This window comes from Podarcis tiliguerta, assembly GCF_965153285.1.
Source record: "Podarcis tiliguerta genome assembly, chromosome: 12".
Lineage (NCBI taxonomy): Eukaryota > Metazoa > Chordata > Lepidosauria > Squamata > Lacertidae > Podarcis > Podarcis tiliguerta.
Window position 1 is genome coordinate 28371435 of NC_139545.1, and position 17273 is coordinate 28388707.

Below are 17273 nucleotides of genomic sequence, written 5' to 3' on the forward strand. Positions count from 1 at the left end.
ATTAAAACAGCCTTTTAAATATCAGAGCAATCCAGACAGGTAGATTAAACTGAGAGATAATGGCATGCATGACACATGGCCAAAGACACTCAGTAGGCTGAAAAGAAGATTTGAAACTGAATTTCCACAAATTCATATCACATCCACAGCCCCATGCCATACCACAAACTGTTCTGTTTCTTAATTATCAATTGCTTTTTCTATGTTCTATTAACAGGATATTATCACAATCTCTTCTACAAAACCTCAGCTATTCATAAACTGAAATAATCCCATACAATTGCATCTGGTTGTGACCAGGGAGGGCCTACACAATAGCTGCACAAAGGCTCCGGAACTCCATCTCAAGGAAAGCCTGCCTTACCTGTCATTAATGGCGTGTTTTTTTGCCACATGTTAAAAAAACTGTTGTTATTGTAATTTTAAAGAAAGTTTTTTAAACATTAGTACCTCGGCTCTACAGGAAGCTGTTTTAACTGGGCACTCTAGGCTCTGTTAATTTACTCTGCTGTTTTTAAATTTTGTAATCTGATTTAACATGGTACTTAAAGATGGGGCGCAATTCAATTCAAACTCCCATTTAAAGGTGAATCTATGAAGTCCACACTTTCTGGAACAATATGAGATCTAAAACACAGCCCTCTGTCAATTTTGATTGCAACTCCTTGGGGCAGGGACCTGGTTTTGACAGGTTCAGGCCTCTCTCTCATGAGAGTATCCTACATATGGACACTCAGATGAACCCTGGTGAGAAAACAGGGTGGTGTTTCTGCATCCCTAGGGTGCAATAAAAGTTTGAGTTGTTTAAAAAGTAAATAAATGAATAAACTTGCACCCATAGTCTCTAGTCTTCACGTTGCCATGGAATCATGGCAGCAGAGACTTGCATGCTGGTTAAAAGCTCCCTGTCACTGGGTAGTTGCTGGGCTGAAGGATAGCATACCTACTTTCCACCTGAAGGACTGAGCAAATGTAAGTCTTCAAGTAAGGGCCGGGCTGTCCATGAGACAGACTGAGACAGCTGCCTCAGGCAGTGGAATCCATAGGCATGCCTCCCTGTCACCACTAGAGAAGCAAGGAGAAGAGGCTGTAGAGGCTTCTGAGTTCAGGTGAGATCTTGCAAGATTCCACAGGTCTCTTGTCTCACCAGAACTCGGAAGCCACAGCCGTGTGACCCCAGTAAACAACTTGGGTGGAGGCAGCAGGGGAGTGAGTTGGGAATGCAGGGCAGCACCGCTCCACTTCACTTCAGGTGGCAAAACAGGCTGAACTGTCCCTACCTCAAGCACTTGTTTCCCCAGGTTGAACAGTATCCTCCATAGATCTCCTAAGCTGCAATGAGAACTCCCCCTAGTGGCTTGAGGGATTGCAGGAAGAGGTGGAAGTGATCGATTCACCCCTAAGCCGATCCCCAGCTTGCTAACCCTGAAAAGATGTCAGTCATTTTCATGGATATAAAACCCAATGATTTATTTCAACAGCCATGGAGGAGAACAGAAGATAAGCTCAAGGGGTTAATGAGGGAAGGAAGGGAGATTAAAGCATATAGCCTGCCATTGTTATGTGGCTCACAACAAAGAACACCAAATACTTATTTTAATTTATTTATTTTTACAAAAACAAGCTAAAAGCATCAACACATCAGCAAATACGCCAACAGCATGATGCCTAATACAGCAGGTCAAAGGGGTCCAAATTGTCAGAAAGCTAGCAGAAAGCTAGAGTGCCCCTCAACTGGAAGTGTGCTGGTCCCGGGGGTAAGGTACCTTGGGTGTAGCAAAGTCCACACGAAGAGGGGCAAGGTCCGAGGCAGAGTGCCGGGCGGTGAACAGGAATGCTGGAACAGGAGGCTGTGCAGGGAACAGGAACACCGGATGGTCGGGAACAGGAGGCCGAGCAGGGAACAGGAGTACCGGATAGTCAGGAACAGGAGGCCGAGCAGGGATCAGGAACGCAGGAAGGTCCGAAGCCAACAACGACGTTGCTCCCGCAACCTGGGGCCGGGCTGACTGGGCTTTTATCCTCTTCTAAGGCCAGGGGCGGTCCCGGCCCCCAGGAGCCCCGCCTCCTCTGGCCTTAAGGCGAGCACTCCTCCTGGGGGCAACCAGTTCCCTTCGCCTCTCTGCTCTAAACCTCTGCAGATCAGGAGAGGCCGAAGGGTTACTGGGCCCTGGAGGAGGCTCACCTGTGGCCACTGAGTCGTCAAGCCTCTCTGGGGCCAGAAGGGCTTCACCTGGGGCCAGCTCCTGATTCACTGCCACAGGTGCAGGCTCTTCAGCATCTAGGCCTGGCCCCAGTTCAGCCGGCCCTGGAGGCGGGGACTCCTGTGCAGGCCGGGATTCCTCTGTTTCATCCTCCGAATCGGAATCCCAGGCCATCACACCATCCCCCCTCCCAGGCCCCCCCCTCAACCGAGGGTCCGGACCCGGCTTGCCGGGGTACGTCGCATGGAACTCTCGGAGGCAGGCAGGTGCGTGGACGTTGGCCGCTGGTTCCCAGGAACGGTCCTCCGGTCCGTACCCCTTCCAGTCAATGAGATACTGCAGCTTTCCCCTGCGGTATCGGGAGTCCAGGATGCGTTCCACCTCGTACTCAGGCTCTCCCCGAACCAACACTGGCTGCGGTCGGGGACGGTTCGGGTGGAACTCGTCGGGTGGGGCCACCGGACTCAAAAGGGACCCGTGGAAGACCGGGTGAACCTTCAGGGTTGCGGGTAACCGGAGACGAAATGCCACAGGAGAGACTTGGTCTACGATAGGGAACGGGCCGGTGAAGCGGGCGTCCAACTTCCGCGAAGGTCGAGAGGGGTGAAGGTGGCGAGTGGAGAGCCAAACCAGGTCACCGACGCGAAGTTCCGGCCCCACCTGGCGGTGGCGGTCGGCCTGGGCCTTGTACGCTTCCTTGGCCTGGTGCAGTTGCTCCACCAAAAGCTGTTGCTGGGACTGGAGCTCTTGAAGCCACTCCGTCACCGCCGGGACTGCGGATGTCGGCAGCACCTCTGGAAACAGCCGTGGATGATAACCATAACTGGCCTGGAACGGGGTCTGCTGGGTGGACGCATTCACCGCGTTATTGTAGGCGAACTCCGCCAACGCCAGGTGGTCGACCCAGTCATCCTGCTGGTAGCTGCAGTAACACCGGAGGTACTGCTCCAGCACCGCGTTCGCCCGTTCCGTCTGGCCATCGGTCTGTGGGTGGTAGGCTGACGAGAGGCAGACCTCCGTCCCGAGGGTCTGGTGTAGTGCTTGCCAGAACCGGGATGTGAACTGAACGCCCCGGTCGGACACCACGCGCTCAGGTAGGCCATGCAGGCGGAAGACATGCTGAAGGTACAGCTGAGCAGTTTCCTTGGCTGTGGGTACAGATGGACAGGGAGCGCAGTGCACCATCTTGGTGAAATGGTCGGAGAAAACCAGAAGGCAGGTACAGCCACGAGACGAGGGTAAGTCCACTACAAAGTCCAACGAAACCGTGTGCCAAGGGTGCGGTGGAACTGGCAATGGCTGAAGTAGGCCGGGGGGTCGCCCGGTAGGTCCCTTGGCGCGCCGGCAGACATCACAACCAGCAACGTAGCGAGCCACGTCAGCCTTCAGGCGGGGCCACCAAAACTCTCGACTGACCAGATGGGTGGTCCGATACCGTCCAAAGTGCCCCGCTGCTGGGGCATCATGGGCCATCCGGAGAACCTCCAGCCGTAGTGGCCCTGGCGGGATGTACAGACGACCGTGGTGCAGCAGCAGGCCCTGATGCAGGACCAGCCCCGGATACTGTGGGCTGGACCCTTCAGCCAGCTCCCGGAGTCGTTCCTGGGCCCAAGCGTCGACCCGCTGCTGTTCCCGCACCCGAACCTGCAGTGGCTGCGCCTCCTGGGTGGCCAGGAATGCAGCCGGAGGTAGGATCGTGGTGGGTTCTGCTTGCTGTACCGTGTCTGCGTTGTCGTCAGGTTTCCGGGACAGGGCATCCGCCTTCTGATTCTGAGAGCTAGGGATGTAGCGGATCCGGAACTGGAACCGGGAAAAGAACAACGCCCACCGGATCTGCCTTTGGTTCAGCTTGCGGGTGGTCTGGAGGTACTCCAGGTTCCGGTGGTCGGTTCTCACCTCCACCGGATGTCGTGCCCCCTCAAGATGGTGGCGCCAGACCTCAAAGGCTACCTTGATGGCCAGTAGTTCCCGCTCCCACACAGTATAGTTACGCTCCGCTGGTAGGAGCTGGCGGGAATAGAAGGCACAGGGTAAGAGTGGCGCTTCAGGACCAATCTGTTGAGACAAGACGGCACCGAGAGCCGTACTGGAAGCGTCGGTCTCCACCACAAAGGGTCGAGAGGGGTCAGGATGTTGTAAGATTGGTGCCCTCTGGAAACAGGCCTTCAACCCCTGAAACGCCTCCTCTGCCTCCTTGTCCCAGGAAAACGGCGTCTTTGGGCGCAGTAGCCGGGTCAACGGGGTGGTGCGATGAGCATAATCAGCGATGAAGGACCGGTAGTAATTGGCGAACCCCAGGAAACGCTGTAGGTCCTTGCGGTTCCGGGGTGCCGCCCATTCTTGAACCGCTGTCACCTTCCCCGGGTCCATTTGCACCCCATCTGGAGAGAGCCGGTGACCAAGGAAGTCCACAGTCCGCTGATGGAACTCGCACTTGCTGAGCTTTGCGTACAAACGGTGCTCACGCAAGCGCTGCAGCACGGTCCGGACATGTCCCTCATGGCGAGCCGGGTCACGGGAGTAAATCAGTATGTCATCCAAATACACCACCACGTACTTGTCTAACAGGTCCTGAAACACGTGGTTGATGTAGCGTTGAAACACAGCAGGCGCGTTGCACAAACCGAAAGGCATAACCAAATATTCGAACTGCCCGTACCGGGTCCCAAACGCTGTCTTCCACTCATCCCCGGCTCGGATCCGAATCAAGTTGTAGGCCCCCCGGAGGTCCAGCTTGGTGAACACCTGTGCCCCTTGCACCCGCTCCAGCAGCTCCGAGATAAGGGGCAAGGGGTACCGGTCTGGGACGGTAATTTTGTTCAGGGCTCGGTAATCATGGCAAGGGCGGAGTTCCCCACATTTCTTCTTAACAAAAAGCACCGGCGCCGCGGTGGGCGAGGTGGAAGGCCTAATGAACCCACGCTCCAGGTTTTTGCGCAAGAAGTCCTGCAAAGCCTCGCGCTCTGGCTCTGTTAGGGAATATAAGCGACTCACTGGTAAAGGCGCTCCGGGTTGGAGGTCTATGCCGCAGTCAAAAGGCCGATGCGGCGGCAGCTGGTCTGCCCCCCGTTCCTCGAACACGTCCTGGTAGTCCTGGTACACGGCTGGGAGCGTGGGTGCTGCCTCCTCTGAGGGCGCGGCCGCCAGCGTTCCGGATTGAGCATGGGAACATGGGTCTGGGAAGTGCACGGTCCGTTTGACCCAGTCAATCTGAACGTTGTGGGCTTCCAGCCAGTCCATCCCGAGCACCAGGGGGAAGCGGGGCATAGAGGCAATGTCCAAAGTTCGCAACTCCCGGTGCTGCTGGAGACACAGGACCAGAGGCTGGGTCTCCTGAGTAACGGCACCTGAACGCAGAAGTCGTCCGTCAATCGCTTCCACCTGGACCGGTACTGGCTTGTTCCGAAGTGGCACCTGATGATGGGCGGCAAAAGCAGCGTCCATATAGGAGCGGGTTGCCCCTGAATCTACCAAAGCATGGGTGAGGATCCAGGGCCCACCTGGAGGGTATAAACGTACCGAAACCATAAGATGTTGCAAGTCCATTGGTGCGGGCCCATTCTGTACGGTTTGGGACCCCCGGTAGCTAGGGCCATCAGCTACTGGGGTTGGCGGTTTCCCTGCGGCTGGCGTTTCTCAGGGCAGGACCGAGCGAAGTGTCCACTTCCGCCACAGTAAAGACAGAGATTTCCATCCCGACGCCGCGCCTTCTCTGCGGGGGAAAGGCGTGGCCGCACTGCCCCGAGCTGCATAGGCTCCTCCGTTAAATCAGTTGTGACCGTGGGGCTGCCGGAAAAAGCTGGTGCCGTGAACTGGAAGTGTCGGCGACCCCGGGCCTGACGACGATCCTCCAACCGGTCGCCTATTTGTAGACTCCGTTGAATGAGAGTGTCCAGCGTGGTGGGGCGTTCCATTGTGGCCAACTGGTCCAGTACCTCGTCCGAAAGCCCTTCGAGATACTGGTCCCGCAGTGCCGAGTCATTCCAGGTCAAGTCCTGTGCCAACAGCCGGAACTCCGTGGTATATGTGGCCACCGCGGACTTGCCCTGTTTCAAATGCCGAATCGCCCGGTTGGCTTGACTCTCTTTCTGGGGGTTGCCGAACGCGGCCTCCAAACGATTGCAAAACCCCGTATAGTCTGCCAGCAAGGGGGAGTCTTGCCTGAGTAGCGGCAACGCCCACTTGGCCGCCTGGTCCTTTAACAAGCTAATCAAAAAGTGCACCTTGGTACGGTCGTCAGGAAAGTTCCGGGCTCGCCCCTGAATATACAGTTTGGCCTGGGCCAGGAACATGGGAAAGCTGGCCGGGGCTCCATCAAATTTCTCAGGCAAAGCCACTGGGTATTTGCCCGGAGCCGGGGCGTCGGCCCCAGGAGCCGGTAGGGCTTCCAAGCGTTGCTGAAGTGCCTCAACCGCGTCACTGAGCTGCTGCACGGTGTGAGACAAGGCCTGGTTCTCCTGGGCCAAAGCCACCAGTGCAGCCGCCTGTTCAGCCATGGCCTCTGGCTCTTCCCGAACGCACCCCGACGAAGGGGGAGTGCGGGAGGGGGCGGGAGCAAACTGTGCTGGTCCCGGGGGTAAGGTACCTTGGGTGTAGCAAAGTCCACACGAAGAGGGGCAAGGTCCGAGGCAGAGTGCCGGGCGGTGAACAGGAATGCTGGAACAGGAGGCTGTGCAGGGAACAGGAACACCGGATGGTCGGGAACAGGAGGCCGAGCAGGGAACAGGAGTACCGGATAGTCAGGAACAGGAGGCCGAGCAGGGATCAGGAACGCAGGAAGGTCCGAAGCCAACAACGACGTTGCTCCCGCAACCTGGGGCCGGGCTGACTGGGCTTTTATCCTCTTCTAAGGCCAGGGGCGGTCCCGGCCCCCAGGAGCCCCGCCTCCTCTGGCCTTAAGGCGAGCACTCCTCCTGGGGGCAACCAGTTCCCTTCGCCTCTCTGCTCTAAACCTCTGCAGATCAGGAGAGGCCGAAGGGTTACTGGGCCCTGGAGGAGGCTCACCTGTGGCCACTGAGTCGTCAAGCCTCTCTGGGGCCAGAAGGGCTTCACCTGGGGCCAGCTCCTGATTCACTGCCACAGGTGCAGGCTCTTCAGCATCTAGGCCTGGCCCCAGTTCAGCCGGCCCTGGAGGCGGGGACTCCTGTGCAGGCCGGGATTCCTCTGTTTCATCCTCCGAATCGGAATCCCAGGCCATCACAGGAAGGGTGGTTCAGGTGTCTGAAGCAGGTGTCTGCAGCAGATATTAATATATTGGAAAGTTTATATGGCCTGGTCCAAAATCCTGTAGGATATTAAAGGTCAAACTCTGAGTTGTGCCTGGAAACTAAAGGAATGGTGTGGCTCTGGAAATGGTTCTTATCCTGGCTGAATTATGTTGTAATATATATTTATGTTATACATGGAAGGATTTTGAGACCATAATACTCAGGGTACCTGTGATTCAGATGAGGGTACTGACAAAACAGTTAAAAGTGTGGAAAAACTGCACCAGGGAAGCAGCAAAACTTCAAGAGCGACAACAACAGTCCTGAAACACCACCACTATGCAGAAAGCTAGAAAAGTCCAATTGAGGCAAAGCAAAGACTTTTACAAACAGCCTACACTGCAGAAAGACAAGTGTACTGGAAATTCAGTGAACTGGGCCATTTCAGGCAAGACCATGCACTTGTTTAAATCAATTTTACAAGCATGACAAAAACTACATAGAAAAGTCATATGGTCTGTAAAACCTGCCAGGATAGCATCTTCTGCATTACAACCAGGGTGGAATTAAACTGCCTAAATGTGAACTCCCTAATATTATCCAGCAGCCTGTTTGGCGAATACGAAAGGGTGGTTGAAAAAATCTGCTTTATGTAAAATTCAGTAAGGTGACATTACTTTGTCTTTTAAAAACACGCTATAAGATTTTATTAGAATAAGGATGTAAAGCTGTTCATGTAAAATGTAAGTGTGCCATTTTCTTGGTCTGAGAATACAAACAGATTATTAAGACCGAACTTTTCAACCTTAACCTTGATGGGAAAACAGAAAACTGGTTAGACTGAGGGCCTAGTTGAGGAATGGAATAATGTTATCACATGATCAGTTTCAACAGCACAGCAAACTGGACGGCTAAGATTCATGACGTTTTAGTATTTTCAAATTAGACATGCTGTAAGAGCATTATTAAGAACTGATTCCCGTTAAAGGAGTCATCTCCTTTTGAAAAGATTTTGATTCAGGGGGGCACTAAATGTCCTTGAGGGAAAATGTATTATTCACGTAAGATCAACAACAATCTTTATTACGGTCCAGAGACCCAACAAAACATTACAAATCAATACACAGTTCATACAGCCTACCTCCAGGTTAATCAAGCATTTGTTTAGAATATAGGGCTCATTTGTTCTTGCAACCACCGATAAAAACTTTGCCACTGCCAACGTTCTAGCTTTTGTCCGGTCTTCCAGTAGGAACCTGACATAGTGAGCCTCTGATTTTCCCGGGAAAGGCACCAGCAAGCTGGAAAATGTATTATTTATTGACTGTATTGTATCCTATGTGCAGCTGGCTTTTATCCTTCAGTGGCAAACCAAAGTGAAGATTTGTTCACGCTTGTCCACTACAAAAGCTTCGCCCTCCACTAGGGCCCTGATTGGCTACAAAATTCAAAAATTTGGTGGGCCACAAAATACAAAATTCTGGTGGGCAATCCCAGCATCCCCTGCAGCCGTTCCGATTCTTCTGAAGGAAGACTCAGCCCAGCGAAGCTGCTGAAGAAGCCCATAAGGTTACACAATTATACTTATCCCAACCACATCTGAAGTCTCAGGTTCAGATAATGGTATTGTTAAAATGTTCACTGTTGATCTGAAGCCTCCACATTTTTACTGACACTTAGCACAAGGAGGGAAGAATGTTTTCACCTGTGGAATTCATCAATACCCGGGTAGTAAATGTGGAAAATATTCAAAATATTTTAAACGCAATTAAATTGAGGCTTCGACGCAGTCTTCTTAGACTGAAGATGTTTTGGAGCTGGCTGAATAAGAATCATTAGCTGGCTAAGTAACCATCCAGGGAATCAGGAAGCTGTGATCGCTTTACCCTTCCCTTCCTTCCCTTCCCACCCATGACCTCGGAGCAAGATTTTCCCCACAAATTTGCTTGGCATAATAGGTCTCGACTCTGGCATTCCAGCCTCCCTCTGTATGCGCGCTTAGCTTGTGCTAATGCTAGTGGGATACAAGTTGCATTGTGCTATGTTAACAGATACTTAGAAATCTGCTAGACTAAATTCTTCAGGGCAGCAGAATTCTTTGCAATGCACAAAGCGGATCTGAGAAGGCGCAGTTTGTCCTGAGAAAGGATAAGTTTTCAAGGCATGTGGTGCAGAAAAGAAGGTGGTGAAGAATTTTCAATTCCAGTCCACACATTCCGGATAAGAGAGTCTGAGCTAATACCCTTGTGTATTATGGTGTACGCATGTAGCTGCGGAAGTAGTGTTAGGATGGAATTTATGGACACTAAATTGTTTGCCAGGAAATGTTTACTAGCTATACCCAATAAATGCCTGGAAGCATGTCCCTGGATTTTAATGTGATACAGTTTTATTTTCTTATATTTGGAATGAAGTGTTGCAAGAATCGATAGAGGAAACTTTTACTTTAATGTAAAACAAACAAGCCATGCCTGCTTGTGTTTATGAGACCTAGCTGGAAATGCTTGGTTAACTATAAATGTTTTGCCCACATCTCTGGACCCATGCCATTTCTGACATATCAGCGGTGAAATGTATGTCCTATTTTTAGAGCCAAATATTCTCATCAACAAGTCAAGGTATATTTTAAACAAAGAATCTGGTTACCACAGCTGCAGTGTGATGTTTAATGAAAGAACTGGGCATGCATTTGAAAATGCTAAATATAAAATGTATCTGAAATGGTCAAGACCTATGTGAAGTAATATATATATATGCTTCTTATGATAAGTTGGGATATTGCATCCAAATATATCTACAATTTTTCACAGAGATCTGTGACTATGATAGCATAAGATTCAATGTTGCATTTGATTGCTGTTGTACCATCACAGATAGACAAATTGTGTCCTTCCAATACAATTTTTTGGAGTCAGTGAATTACTTGATTCACCTGGATAACAAATCTATTATTTTACCATATACTGTAACTTTTGAAAATGCCGTACACTGTTCATCTTTTCCCCTTCATACAACAAAGCTGCACAAAGCTATAAGATCAGAATTCAGCAGAGTTTACTTAAATGTTTAGGGACTGTGCACGAGATGAAATTATATGTGTGTGAGAAATCATACCAATAATATATGTCTTCCATTACTAAAAACATGATCACAACACAATATGTTTATATGCAAATATTTGTTTTTACCTGCAGTATATTTTTCCTGTGAGATGTTCCATAGTTTGATACACAACCCACTTAACATGTTAGGATTTAATAGCAGGATAAATATGTCTCACATCTTATAGTCCTAATCTTGTTTTTCTAGCATTTTTTAAAGTGAGATATCAGCAGTGATCCTTCAAATATAGTGTAATTAAACATAATTAGTATGCTTTAAATTTACCTATTCATTGTTGAATATTATTTCCGAACAGTTCTTGCAGTTAGTAGAGCACTAAATATGTTTTGCTGGTTTAAAAAACAGACACGTCTAGCATTTCTACATAGGTTATACAGGAAAACTAAATTACTAGTATATTAAAATGTAATTTCTTAACCAGTGTCTCCAGGAAAAAAAAAATCCTTTAAATTATAGTCTAATTTTTAAAGCTGTGTATGGTGACATATTTATCTAAACAATTTCGCAGCAAATATCACAATACAATGGAATTTTTTATGACTGAAGTATAAATCAGTTTTCAATAACAGATTATAAATTTAATAAAGCAGTTTCTATTGGAAATACTTGGGGAGGGGGGTTTCATAGACATATTCTATTGCTTGTGAAGAGTAAGAATATTCAAATGTCTTCTCTCTTTAAAAAAACATCCATCAACAGCTTATTCCATTATATGTTTGGCAGAAATATTGGTGTTTGGTGACTGGAGCAACGCTAAAGACCCAAGGCCACACACACTATTGCATCATCACAATTGTTCCCTTTTGGTTTGATGTGTGCCATTTGCAACCAGTTTGCTTAAAGGACCTGCAAAATCTGCGTTGCTAGCTCAAGAATGGCACATGTTGCAACTTATTTCCATTTGGTGTGTGCTTTCCCAAAAATGCCATTTTGAAGCAGTTATAGAGGAATGGAAAGATTTTTCGCTTGCTTTGTTTTTGTTTCTCATATGGAAGTATTTCGCTATCTATGACATGAAATATAAAAATCTACAGATGTATAGACACAACAGCAAGTAAACACCCAAGAACACTCAGAACAGTAACACCCAACAGCACTACCCTCCAGCAACCCAAGCAATGCTTCGAAGGACTGCATATCGTGTTTGTATATCATGTTTGTAAAGTTTTTTTGGTGACAGCAGTCACGAAATTAAAAGACGCCTGCTCCTTGGGAGAAAGGCAATGGCAAACCTAGACAGCATCTTAAAAAGCAGAGACATCACCTTGCCAACAAAGGTCCGTATAGTTAAAGCCATGGTTTTCCCAGTAGTGATGTATGGAAGTGAGAGCTGGACCATAAAGAAGGCTGATCGCCGAAGAATTGATGCTTTTGAATTATGGTGCTGGAGGAGACTCTTGAGAGTCCAATGGACTGTAAGAAGATCAAACGTATCCATTCTTAAGGAAATCAGCCCTGAGTGCTCACTGGAAGGACAGATTCTGAAGCTGAGGCTCCAATACTTTGGCCACCTCGTGAGAAGAGAAGACTCCCTGGAAAAGACCCTGATGTTGGGAAAGATGGAGGGCACAAGGAGAAGGGGACGACAGAGGATGAGATGGTTGGACAGTGTTCTCGAAGCTACAAACATGAGTCTGACCAAACTGCGGGAGGCAGTGGAAGACAGGAGTGCCTGGTGTGCTCTGGTCCATGGGGTCACAAAGATTCGGACATGACTAAACAAAAGTTTTTCTCTTTTTTTAACATGCCTAGAAGCCCAGTCAAGACCAGAACTCAAGGTACACAAAGGGAAGAGGTTTCTGTTGCCCTGTATATGGGTAACAAAGCCATCCACTTCACTAACAGTTATGAATAATACTGGTATTCTGCTTACTGTATATGCAGCAGAAAAGTTTAAAAATGCCCTTACTTTCATTTAACCTGTTTGGAAATGAAGAAAAGGTTTCTATGTCTTAAAGTTTTTGCATTAAACCTGAATCTGGACTCATATAAGGAGGGCCAGCTGTGGATGTTATCATGGACCCAAACTGGCCAGATGTCCACTCCTTCCCCCAAACCAGAGCGTGTGGGAGGTGAGGCCATTGTTGCAGTTGCATTCAAACTTGGCAAAGGTGGAGCATGAAGATATTGGCATGTAGACATAAACATGCACATGCTATCCAATGTGACATGAGTCCAGGAAAGGTGTGCCCATCCCTCGCCAATACATTTGCAATTGTCTCGGTGCCTGCCCACCAAGCATCTGGTTGCTTAGGAGATGTGTGTGCATATTGACAAAGGAAAACAAGTTGTTGTTGTTAAAAAGTCTACTCCACACTGTTTTCTTTTGGAAACTGAGTGTTAATTTAGGACGTGTTGCCATAAACAGTATCAAAAGGCTGATCACAACAGAAAAGGTAGAGCTGGAAAGGAATAGTTAAAAGCAGTCACTAGACTAGAGTGTATACACAGCCACCAAGATGGCAAAAGAGCATTCTAACTCAGGGATTTGAAAGCCAGAAGCAAGGGAGAATTTTCTTTAGGGATTGCCTAGATCACACAACTAAAATCTTGGAACTTAAAAAGGTAGTGACTTAGGAACGTCTAGCTGGAAAGGTGTGGCTATCAGAAGCTTGTTGCAGCTCAGGAAAAGATTGTGTTCTCCCTTATCTAGGCAGCAAGAAATTGTCATAAGGTGTCCCTTGCCTTACTGTCCTCACTCAGCTTACAGCTGCAGATCTCCTCGTTTCGGGCAGACATCTTAGTGACAATATGCCAAGGGGTATCTGCAGGCAGGACTGGGGGCAGGGGAACTCTGTCTGAAATGCTGACCAGCTGCCTGACAGTGTAGATAATTCTAAACTAGATGAATCAATACTTTGATCCAGTATAAGGCAGCTTCCCATGTCCCTAACATGGTCCTAGTTAATCCGCTGACAAGTAGCTTCCTGACAAGTAGCAAGTAGCTAGCCAGTGTGGTGTAGTGGTTAAGAGCGGTGGACTCCTAATCTGAGGAACCGGGTTCGCGTCTCCACTCCTCCACATGCAGCTGCTGGGTGACCTTGGGCCAGTCACACTTCCTTGAAATCTCTCAGCCCCACTCACCCCACAGAGTGTTTGTTGTGGGGGAGGAAGGGAAAGGAGAATGTTAGCCGCTTTGAGACTCCTTAAAGGGAGTGAAAGGCGGGATATCAAATCCAAACTCTTCTTCTTCTTCTTCTCTTTATTCCCAGCTTGGGTACAATCTATCTTCCTGCCAGGACTCTGAAGGCCAGACTATATATGAACCTCCGACTTCTTATGTTGTTTCCTTGCAAGGTGTGCACCCCTGGAACAAACACTGACACAGCCATGGCGGACATTTCTGGGAACTAAAAATCCAACTGCTCATTTCATGGCCAAAACTGATTATTCCTCATGCCAGAGACTGTGCCCAGGACTTCCTTGGCAGTCTTCATACTTCCTTCCTCCCTGCTGCCTTCCAGACCTTGAATGTGACCTGTGAAATACAACCCTCAGTAAGGGGTTAGGAATGCTGTACCCAGATGGTATCACCCTCCCTTAAACATACAAACACACCAATTGTGGAAGGCAAGAGAGCAAAAGCTTTATGATAACTCGTGTACTGGGGCTTTTAAATCATCTTCTAGTAGCTCCCTCTGTGCCACACACTTCAGAATTGTTCCCCAATATAGGGCAAGGAGCTGTGGTAATATGCCTGCCTAGAGGGACTCTTTGGACCATACAGCATTCAATGCTGTGAATGAAATGAAATACTGAAAGCTCCTATCAAATATGGAACAAATTCAACTTCAGAATGATAAAAAAAAAAATCAGCCAATTAACACAATAAAGAAAGTACAACTGAATTATTCTTGCCAAAGTTCTAATATAAATTGGCTCAAATATCAGTTTTAGGATTGAACATCGATTTGAGGAGATGGGATGAGATCCTAGAATCAATATATAGTTTTCTAAAAATGAAGAGGATCTTAAATATTCTGCTTTAGGGCCTGCTGCAGCAGATTGCAATATGTATTTTGAAGGAAGACTCGTTTTGGCATTGCTGAAGTTGCTAGGAATTTTTCTTTTGATTTTAATGAAAGCTGGAATGGGATAAAAGTATTCATACACACACACAAAAATCCAAACCTCATAACCCAGAAATATACCCTTTTATTTATAATACCCACTTAGTACTGTTTTACTGATTCACTTCATGCAAAGAAATGTATTAAAGAGAAGTGTCCAAAAACTTTACAGTCCAAACCTAGGTAGGTATCAGATAATATCAAATTGGAAAATAAAACACATCTGCTTTAGGCTGTGTTCTCAAGCATGCTTATGTGAAAGTTTTGAACTAAATGGGTATTTGTAAATGTGCTTAGAAAAGACTCGAGTTGGATCTGCAACAAAATGTTGCAGTGTATTCCCCACTTCTAAAAGGAGTGTTCTTATTCAGAATATTAGTCCATCATTCCCCAAAAGGAGGGCATTCTAATCCACCCCCACTGTTGTTCTGTTTCCCCCCTCAGCCATAACTTTACTTTCTGCGGCCACTAAGCATACTCAGTCTTCATTGGAGCATCTGTCTCATTAGGATTTGTGTGTGTGTGTGTATACTACTGGAAATTTCAGAGTTCCCCCAAGCACACTGATACTTCCCTCTTTTTCCTCCATTCATGCTACAAGCCTGAAAACTTGACATTTATATAATCATACACAAATTAATTATTTTTCATAACTTGCATTCCAAAAGTACTGTATAAATCCCATCCATTACTATAGGTCTTGTATCAATTTATACCTGTGGGAATCAGGCAGTGCCTGTTGAAATCATGGTTGCAACCCACAATGCACCGCCGCCTCATTATATATCCATTAATTTCACAAAAGTTGCAAGTGTATGGTACATTGTTGCTTCCTGTGAGAATTAAAACAAAACCAATGGACAGCGTGACAGATTTTTCATTACAGACAGTGTTTCAAGATATTTGTCAGTAGGTTTTTTTCTTTCTTCCAGAGGAATATTTCTAAATAATAAGCCATCTTCAAACTGGAATGTGTGAAATTAGATGACTAGCCTATTTCAGAAATAAAGTGTATGAACAAGATGTTCAAAAGAATAATAAATGAGAATTGTATGTATCATTCAGGCCCATAATATTTCAATTGCATGTGATGATTCCTGGATTTTGCTGGGAACTGGGAATAAGAAACTTGTAGCCACATCCTATGAATGCTTGTAAAAGGTTATGGCTGCACAAACATTGGCATTAGCTAGTTGCATCCTATGCAAAGAATATGCCAAATAAGTCAAGTCTGTGTTCTTTAGGGTTTGGCTATGGGCCTTCGTATGTAAGACTCATGCATATGGATCAATAGGCATACATGGTGTGGGTTTTTTCAGTATAAGGGAGTCCATTGCCTTGTCAGTGTGGACAAGATAGTGCTGTTTCAGCTTATCCAACTTCTCCCTTTAAATACCCTGACTCTTTCTTGTCCACACCTCACTCATGTAAGAACTTTAACAGTTCCACTGCAGTGCCCTCTGTTTTTTTCAATAGCACGAGATATTGTGTGTTGGTGCATACATCACCACACTGATGTCTTGGCACATTATGGCAGCTAACCTCACACTTGATATTATCCTCCTTCTGCCTTCCACAGTAGTTCACAGGATCAGGGTGAAAGTCAGTGAAACTAAGCATGCTTACCTAAATTGAGCTCTAATGAATCAACAGAACTCACTCCTGTGTACATGTGTTTAGCATCAGGAGGTTATATGGAAACAAATATGTCCAGGTAATTTTTTTGGAGTCAGTGAATGCAGACAGAAGGCCAAAAAAGTACGTTTCACAATTCAACATAATAAAGGTTTAATTAATGAATGAAGGCAAATAGCTTTGTGGTACTGAATACATTTCATGAAACCTACTTTATTTTTTAAAAGTCACAGTTTTGGATTTAAAGTTTTAAATGGCAGCCACTAACTACCCATTGCAAATTAAACACATTCATAGTTAAACATGGAGACACAATAAATTAACGCTATTTCGGATGATAATCCTTTGTGACAATAAAGCAAACAGCTATATTAAACAGAACCAAGTCCTGCAACTTAATATAAGAAGCTATGAATATAAGAACCAATGTATGAATTTCCACACATGTTCGGAAATATTGTTTTTGGAAATCAGTTTACTTATTAGATAATTTTTTATTAATCTCAGGTTAAAAAAATGTAGCAGACTGTTTTTTCTTATATTTTGCATGATTATGTATTTGGAGTAATTATAAAAAAGCTGACACTAGTTTGCTTATTTTCTTGCTGAGCCAGATCAAATAAGCATTCCAGAAAGGCAAACCGTGACTTGCTGTAATCAGTAATGTTGGAAGTAGAATTTTTTTAAAAACAATCAATATTTTTAAAATCTATCATTTAATTAACCTAATTTGAAAAGCTGTACAAGTAACCATATTATTCAGATAACAATCCCTTGATAGGTATGGATATATCCAATTTTGTTTAATGAAACATTTACACTGTAAATTATTGTTTGGGTCTGCATGGCTTGCTTGATGCACTAGCAAATATGTTCCATTTAAACAATAATGTTTTGATTGTAAGAAAAAATGAAGAGATGGCAGAAGAGGGGCAGGGCAGTTGATGCGATGTCTAGGAAAACAAAATAAAAGAAAGCAGCTTCTGATTATGTGCATTATGTTTAAATCTGTGCAGTATTCAACTGTTGGTCTT